Raw genomic sequence first — 9,130 nt, 5'->3', positions numbered from 1 at the left:
CGTTCTGTCTACGTAAGCACGAAGGGCGCGTACTGGGCAGAGCAGTGCCAAGGCTGGGTCTGCCTCCTCCAAGGGCAGCACTTGCAGGTTCACTACCTGGTCTCGAAAGGGTGTGGTAGGAACCTTGGGCACGTATCCAAGCCGGGGTCTCAGGATCACGTGAGAGTTAGCCGGCCCGAATTCCAGGCACGCTTCGTCAACCGAAAATGCCTGCAGGTCCCCTACCCTCTTAATGGAGGCCAATGCAACCAGGAGCGCTGTCTTCATAGACAGGAACTTAAGCTCTACTGATTGCAAAGGCTCAAACGGAGCACTCTGCAGGGCAGTTAAAACCACTGAGAGGTCCCAAGAGGGTACGAGGGGAGGACGACGAGGATTCTCGCTCCCCTCAGGAACCTGACGATCAGGTCGTGCTTCCCCAGAGACTTACCATCAACTGCTTCGTGATGTGCGGCAATGGCGGCAACATACACTTTCAGGGTGGAGGGAGACAGCCTTCGCTCCAACCCCTCTTGCAGGAAGGAAAGGACGACACTGATCGGGCATTTCGTGGGTTCTTGATGTTTAGAAGAACACCAGTTGACGAAGAGGTTCTACTTCAACGCATAGGCATGTCTCGTGGACGATGCTCTAGCGGAAGTGATGGTAGCCACCACCGCTGGTGGTAGGGTACTCAAACCTGCCTCGTCCCGTCCAGGAGCCACATGTGGAGGTTCCAAAGATCGGGACGAGGGTGCCAAAGGGTGCCCCGTCCCTGAGAAAGGAGGTCCTTCCTCAGAGGAATTGGCCAGGGAGGTGCTGTCGCAAGGAGTACTAGTTCGGAGAACCAGGTCCGGTTGTGCCAATACGGGGCAACCAAAATGACCTGCTCCTCGTCCTCCCTGATCTTGCGCAAGGTCTGCGCAAGAAGGCTCACTGGGGGAAACGCATACTTGCGTAGGCCCCGCGGCCAGCTGTGCGCCAGTGCATCCGTGCCGAGCGTGCCCTCGGTCAGGGAATAATACAGGTCGCAGTGGGATGAGTCGTGGGAGGCAAACAGATCTACCTGTGCGTTGCCGAACTGATCCCAAATCAGCTGGACCGTCTGGGGATGGAGTCGCCATTCTCCAGCGAGAGGCCGAACTCGAGACAGCTCGTCGGCCGCTTGGTTCAGGTGTCCCGGGATATAAATGGCTCGAAGCGACCTCAGATGCTTCTGACTCCATATGAGGAGGTGGTGAGCGAGTTGCGACATACGGCGGGAGCGTAGACCACCCTGATGGTTGATGTACGCTACTGTCGCGGTATTGTCTGATCGGACTAGTACGTGCTGACCCCTGAGCAGCGCATGGAAGCGGTGCAGGGCGAGACGTACAGCCAGCAACTCGAGGCAATTGACATGCCAAAGGCGCTGGGGTCCTGTCCAGGAGCCCGCGGCAGCATGACCATTGCACATGGCGCCCCAGCCCGTGGAGGAGGCATCTGTTGATACAACAACATGCCGGGAAACTCGTTCTAAGGGCACTCCGGCCCGTAGAAAATTGAGGTTTGTCCACGGGGTGAAGGTCTGACGGCAGGCTGGAGTCACTGGGACTCGGAGCGTGCCGTGTTGCCATGCCCACCTCGGGACTCGATCGCGAAGCCAAAGCTGAAGCGGTCTCATATGAAGCAATCCGAGCGGCGTTACTGCGGCAGCGGATGCCATATGCCCCAGGAGCCTCTGAAAAAGTTTCAGTGGAACCGCACTCTTGCCCTCGAACTGACGAAGACAAGTCAGCAGTGACTGCGCGCGCTCGCTCGTAAGCTGCGCGCACATGGCGACCGAGTCGATCTCCATACCGAGAAAAGAGATCCTCTGCACAGGGCAGAGTTTGCTCTTCTCCCAGTTGACCCGAAGGCCCAGACGAGCTAGGTGCTGGAGCACTAGGTCCCTGTGTTCGCAAACCTGGTCTCGAGAGTGAGCTAGGATCAGCCAGTCGTCGAGATAGTTCAGGATGCGAACCCCGTGTTCCCGGAGGGGAACAAGGGCTGCCTCGACGACCTTCGTAAAGACGCGAGGAGACAGGGCTAGCCCGAAAGGGAGAACCGCATACTGGTATGCCCTCCCCTCGAAAGCAAACCGAAGAAACGGTCTGTGTCGAGGTAAAATGAAGATATGAAAGTAGGCGTCCTTCAGGTCGATCGCTGCAAACCAATCCTGCGGCCGCACACACTGGAGGATGTGTCTGGCCGTTAGCATCTTCAACGGCAGCCTGTGAAGGGAGCGGTTCAAGACGCGCAGGTCGAGGATTGGCCGTAACCCACCGGACTTCTTGGGCACAATGAAGTAAGGGCTGTAGAAGCCGGACTTCATCTCGGCTGGAGGGACAATCTCGATCGCACCCTTCGCCAGTAGGGTGGCGACCTCCGCTCTCATGACAGGGGCATTGCCACCGACCATAGTGAAGCGGACTCCCCTGAAGCGGGGAGGAGATATCGCGAACTGAATCGCGTAGCCGAATCTGATGGTTCTCGCGACCCAGCGGGACAGTCTGGGAAGCTCTAGCCAGGCCTCCAGAAAGTGCACCAGAGGGGTCATACGAACCACAGACGCACCGTCGGTGGGGCAGCGAGGCGGAATGACCGGCACCGGCGAGGGTGGCATAGCGGCCCTGTGCGGGGGCACGGTCATAACCGCATCCTGCCAGAGGAGGCCAGGGGAAGGCGCGCGTCCCACGGGGGCGTGCTCTGGCAGGGGTCTGGCGACAGAGGGAGATGAGAGGAGCGTGGCCCGTGGGCGGCGCGTGCTGTCATCCACAGCCTCTTGGGGCTTGGAGGAAGGGACATCTGTTCTTGAAACAAGAATTTCCCCCCGGCCCTCCACCGGGGAAAGGAGTGGCCCTGCTACCAGCTCCTGAGAAGAACTGAGCCCTAACCCCAAGCTGCCCGTCTCAGAAGTGCTGCTTAGCATGGCGTTTAGCCAGCTAAGGGGCGGAGACAGGCGGAGCTACCCTCCTGCGACCTCCTCTGCTGTGGGCCAGTGAAGGCTCGAGGGGAGGAACGCAGAGGGGCGGTGTCGGCGGGAAGCAGGCTAAGGAGACCGCACGGACAGATGACCGTCGGTGCAGAAGGTCCTGCGCCTGCTTATAGAGTGATCGAAGACTGTTGGGCGCAATCCTCAACCACACCGCCGACTAGGCTGCCCGTCTCAAGAGTGCTGCTTAGGCTGGCGTGGCAGTCTAAGGGGCGGAGACGGGCAGCGCCGCCCTCCTGCGACTTGCTCCTGCTCAGGGCCGGTGAAGACCCGAGGGGAGCAACTGCATGGAGGGGGCCTTGGCGGGAAGCAGACTAAGGAGACCACACGGATGGATGACCATCGGTGCAGGACCCGAGTCTACTTCAGGTGGTCGAAGCCACACCGCCAAAGAGCCCAGCCCGGGACATGGGGGAGCTTAGAAAATGAACTCTCAGACACCCCCACATCAACCTGGCTAAGCCCATGTCTGGACCACACTAGTGGACATCACCTGACCCAGGATCACGCAGGTGCTGATGTCGCCTGAGCGAGGTCGGCAGTGTGCGTGGCGGAACAAACCAGGCCGGGCATGGGAGGCATAGCGTCCCAGCATAGGGGCGTGGTTAGAATTTCCGCGTTCTGCCAGGGTTGGCCAGGGAAGGACTAGCGTTCCACTGCGGCCGGTTCGACAGAACTCCCGGGACAGCACTGCATCGAAGGCGCAGGCGACACACAGCACTGCATGACCGTGCCACGATAGTGACAGGGAACATGCAGACCATGATCGCCGTGCGATCGAAAGCAGCGAAGGCGGAGGACACCCGCGGGCCACGAAAGTCACGTGGAGTCTCGCGCAGCGCAGGCGTCCTGATGCATGTCCGGGAGAAGCTTACAGCGCTCGGGGGGAGGGCGGGGCCACTCCAGCCGATGCTTTCAGCTGCCCGGGAAAGCATGGCTGACAGCTCTGGATCGGTCCCGGCAACGATGGCACTCCCGTGGGAGGCAACGCAGTCGAAACTTCATTTCCAGAGGAATCAAGCCCGCCTTGTGATGCTGTGAGTGCATGGTCTGCGATGTGGAGGGGGGTGTGGCCCGAGGAATTGACTCGTCGGTTGTTGTGCCACACCAAACCCTCAGATCACCCTGGCCACCAGCCAAAGTATCCCTTCTCGAGGAAGAGATAAATTTGGGTGTGGCAGAGGGGACTCTACTCACATGGAGATCATTGAGTCTTGATCTATAAACATCGCGATGGTCATGTTCCCGCAATGAAAACATGACTCATCAACGAGCGCTGCCGAGCGTGATTAAGCCCAACACGCAAAACAGCGCTCGCGACCGTTAGGCAGATGACTCACGCACACACATCCAGAAAATACACGGGCGAACCGTCTTGAAAAATACGTGCCGCGTGCAGCTCTTTTAGAGAGTAGAAAAGCTCAGCAGAGTGCTGAAGCGCCCAGGGAGAAACACACTCACTGTCGGCAGATTACTGCACAAATCAGCAGCAGGAAATGCGATCTCGCTGGAAAGCGCCGTCACACCAACACACTGAAGAGCCGCTCGTCTCGAAGAGATTTGAGATGACACTCAAAAGGCTTGTGGAGTGAAGTACTGAACTTGGCTCCTCAGCGAAAACATATCTGCATGTTGCAGCGTACTTCCTTATATACCCCCTGCGGTGGGCAGAGATACGCTATGCAAATTCCGCAGACCCATGGCATTTCATTGCCATTGGCTCGTTTTATATACTCGAAGGTGAGAGGCTTTCTAAGCGAAACCCCAATCGTCGTCATCCGACGTAACTCGGAGTGACCACGAAAGGGAACATATATTTCAAAATATATCAAAAATGGCCGTTTTCATGTAAGTGCCATATATTTTCCCGTATATGCACATAAATGTGAAATATATGTAAGACGCATATATGTATACATGCATATATGACGCATATATGTATACATGCATATATGACGCATATCTGTATACATGCATATATGACGCATATATGTATACATGCATATATGACGCATATATGTATACATATGACGCATATATGTATACATGCATATATGACGCATATATGTATACATGCATATATGTACTTATTTCTATAGTACATACTTTCACATATATTAGGGATACAAATCTTATATCTGAATGCCTTGAAATTAAATGCCTATAGTTGGAGATTTTGTCTATTGTGTGAATACCAAATATAGTATTTTAAATAATATAGTATTTTAATACAATAATGCAGTGTTTTCTTTGTCATTTTACATACAATACATCATTTTACAATTCAATACATCCACAAAGTACCATAACCATATGCCACAGCTTTAAAAATGCATCAGTATCGCATGCATGTACACTGTAAAACTTTTCACTGTAAATTTACAGTTAAATACTGGCAGCTGGGTTGCCATCCACATACTGTATTTTTACAACACTACTACAGTAAACAGCATTTACAGTACTCCACTGTCATTACCAAATACAGTATATACCACATTTTACATTATTAAACTTGTCGACAGCAATAAATTGTATTTTTACAGGGAATACTGCTTTTATTATTACATAATTAAAATATTATACTTTAAGGTTTCATAAGAGTAGTCACACTAGGAAAAAGAAAACAACAAAAGCTGAATTACTTTTTAAACATAAAATGCAATTTTAACACTTAACAACAAACAGGTAACAGTTAGCACTTAATTAAAGGAATAGTTCACCCAAAAATTTAAATTAGCACATGATTTACTCACCCTCAAGTCATCCTAGGTGTATATGACATTATTCTTTCAGACGAATACAATCAGAGTTCTATTAAAAAATGTCCTGGCTCTTCCAAGCTTTATAACGACAGTGAAATGCTATTTCTTTTTTGAAGTCCATAAAAGTGCAAACGAAATCCCATTCAAAGTCTGCAAGGTTTCGCAGAAGTGAGGACACCTGTAGGCTTACAGTGGTGTTCTTGTTTTGCACAACTTGGCCAGTTTTCTTTGAAGTTACTTGTCCTTTCTTTGTTTTTGATCCACGTTCAGGATTGATGTCAAGAAAGCGTCTAAAAGGCAGAAAAAAACAACAATTAAATATTATTAACTGAGTGTATATATTTTGACAAAGAGAGACAGCACAAAAGCTGTCTAAAACTGAACAACATGAAAAAAAAAATAACGCAATGTTGGATGTTGTGGGAAAAAAAATGCAATGTTGGATGTTGTGATCAATAACTGATATTTTTTCTGCCCTGGTAAAATACATCAACTCAATGTGTCTGTTTACATGCACACTGTCAACTAACTAAATTTTTGGAAGTGGGGTTGCCAGATTTAAAGTTTTATTCTACAACTTTTGTCTACTCATCACCCAGCTCATTAACAATATCATGCCCTCATCCGGTGCCATCAGAGTATCAGTGGAAAGGCAGTCTTTAGACTCTCCGTTTATATAGAGCACACACTGCCAGAATCCAGCCCAAACCTTTGTGACAGAAATAATTTAACTTAATTGCAAGCCTTGCAATGTTTATTGCATATATGACAACATGATTTACCAGACTAAAATGCATGTTTGCACCCAAAAATTTAAATTCTGTCATTATTACTCACCCTCAAGACTTTTGTTCATCTTCGGGACACAAATGAAGATATTTTTGATGAAATCTGATCTGATAAAATATATGACTGCCACTGTTTTATCTCAAGATGCACACCAGTAATGTTTTTTTTTTAAATTATACATTATTATAAAAGCTGCTTAAATACCCTAATTTTATTAAGGCCTAGACCTGGCTTAAGCTAAGCCCTGTATGGAAACCAGGGCCATATTGTTCATACCAGTAGTCAACATAATAAATACTGTCAAGTCAAGGTTAGTGACACAATTCAGTCTAATATATATATATATATATATATATATATATACCGTAAAACTTCAAATAATAGCCGAGTCCCAAATAGACGCCTGTCTCTTTTAAACGCCTGGTGTGACGACAGGTTTGGGTAAATAAAGGCCGGTCTCAAATAGAGGCCTGGTCTGTTTTTTAGTATCGGGTTGTATATGATCTTCTAAAACCCATCAGATCGTCTGTTCCATGTTTTGATTAGATTTCACGTGACAGACGCAACCGTTCATGAATGACTCATCACTATTCGCGCGCACGTGTGTGTGAGGGAGAAAGAGTAGATAATATATTTCATTAACTTCGGGATGTTATCCTTAGTTATGTGGCCTGACAGTAGCTTCTGATGGAAGCGAGGATCACCTTATCCATTGTTTCAAAGAGGGAGAGCCGTGCGCATCTGGGCGGGAGCTGTTAGTGCAAGCAAGGCAGAGTTAGCGGAGGTTGGAGAGGGAGAAGTGGAGGAGAGCGACGTGGAGGAGGAATTCGCCAATGAACTTGTAATTGAGGATCGCGGGGATGATGATAGTGATGAATAGAGTGATTTTCTATCACATGATTGCAGTTGTTTTACAGGGTAGCCTTCATTCTTTCTTGTTGATGTGTTTCGGGCAAAATACATTTCATATGCTCAAGTTCATGCTCGATGGATTTTAGCGGTAACTTGTGTTCTGCCCATTGCTGTCCATTGCAAAGACATTTCTTACATTAAATGATTTGTTAAACACATTCGAATTAATTATAAAGAAAACATAATATAATGTGGTAACCTCCTACTGTCATGCTTGAACATCTCAACACTAAATTAAAGGCCTGTCTCTTATAGACGCCTGTCTCAAATACAAGCCGGTGCAGTTCGGCGATTTGGGTAAATAGAAGCCTGGGCTATTATTTGAAGTTTTACGGTATGAATGGCAAATATGCCAATGACTAACCTCTGAACAAATTCAAGGTGCTGCCTCTTCCTGGTACCACACCTTGACCTTCCAAACTTAATATCCAGCACTGGTTGCTTAGAGATTGACCTGTAATGGACTAAAAAAATAAAAAAATAAAATAATAATATTAATAATTAAAATAACTACTGTGGGTTCCACTGTGGTTCGATGTAGTTGTCTATTCATAGTTCTATGAATTAAATTTTTCAACTAAAATTTTAAATTGGTTAGAATGCTAAAATGCACTGGCATATAATTTTGTTTGTTTTAAGCATAAACTCACTTAATTTTGACTTATTCTTTCAGAAAACAAGACAATTTTTACGTGTCTATTAAATGCTTCTTCATGTAAGAATTGTAGATATCTGGACTGGAAACAAAATAAAAACACTAATTAAGAAAAACATATTTTGCAGTGGGGTGAGTAAATGATGGCTTTTCATTTTAGGTTTCATCTACCCCTTTAATGTTTACATACCAGGAAATAAGTCGTGGACTTTCTGGCAAATGTAGATTGCTGGACATCAGCGATGCAAATTCCTGAAACAATTTTTAAAAAGGACAGCACAACCTTGATCTACAGAACCAAAACATAAAACATATTACAAATTAATGAGATTTGCTGAATAATCTCTACTTATCTGCTTGAAGGATAACACCGTCTAACTTCTTTGAATTAGGGAGTAGTTGTAGGACCATGGGATGGCAATCAGGAATAGGCCTACTACATTTGAAAACAGCATTAGGAACATGGATTTTCATGTGCTAGCAAAATTCTGACAACGATTCAAAAGCACGATCACAGAACTGACAGAATTTGACAGCATTTTTTTTTTTTACCACATAGACTATACTGTAACACTACTTAAAAGCACTTACATTAACAATGGCCATCAGATTACAAAGCCTAAAACGAAAAAAATATATATCAAATGCACGTCATGCAAATAGCATGGTAAAGGTTGCCTATTATATGAAATGTTGAAGTTAACGTTACTTGGTAAACAGGTGGAACAGAGTCAGTGAATTGCTTGCGCGGCCACGGTAGTAAACCGCGTTCGCAAAATCAAACCAAATACGTGAAAACAATGTAGAAATGTGAACGAAAAAAAAAAAAAAAAAAAAACGTATATATTGGCTTACCGTATCACTCAGTTGAACAATTCTCCATCTTCTCAAACTCTAAATCCCACTTATCGTCACGCGCAGGTTAGATTATTCAATGACAAATTCTTCCATCCGTCTTCAGGTAGCTGCTACCGTTAACGTCGTCCATTTTCTGCTGCGTCACAGACAACTAATGTTTGA

General features: G+C 47.3%; 1 long non-coding RNA gene across 1 annotated transcript; it reads right to left on the bottom strand.

Annotated features, from left to right (window-relative positions):
• Window positions 1-5,737: 5,737 nt before the first annotated feature.
• Window positions 5,738-9,109, bottom strand: LOC307156706. Its single transcript, XR_013820782.1, has 5 exons — window positions 8,966-9,109; window positions 8,702-8,729; window positions 8,490-8,546; window positions 8,301-8,393; window positions 5,738-6,044 (listed from the first exon to the last, which is right to left on the bottom strand). It is a non-coding gene; the product is annotated as an uncharacterized lncRNA (long non-coding RNA).
• Window positions 9,110-9,130: the final 21 nt, after the last annotated feature.

Source organism: Squalius cephalus (genome assembly GCF_949319135.1).
Source record: "Squalius cephalus genome assembly, chromosome: 4".
In the NCBI taxonomy this organism is placed as follows: domain Eukaryota; kingdom Metazoa; phylum Chordata; class Actinopteri; order Cypriniformes; family Leuciscidae; genus Squalius; species Squalius cephalus.
The sequence above is the reverse complement of the archived record's forward strand: the minus strand, read 5'-3'. Positions and strand labels throughout refer to the sequence as shown.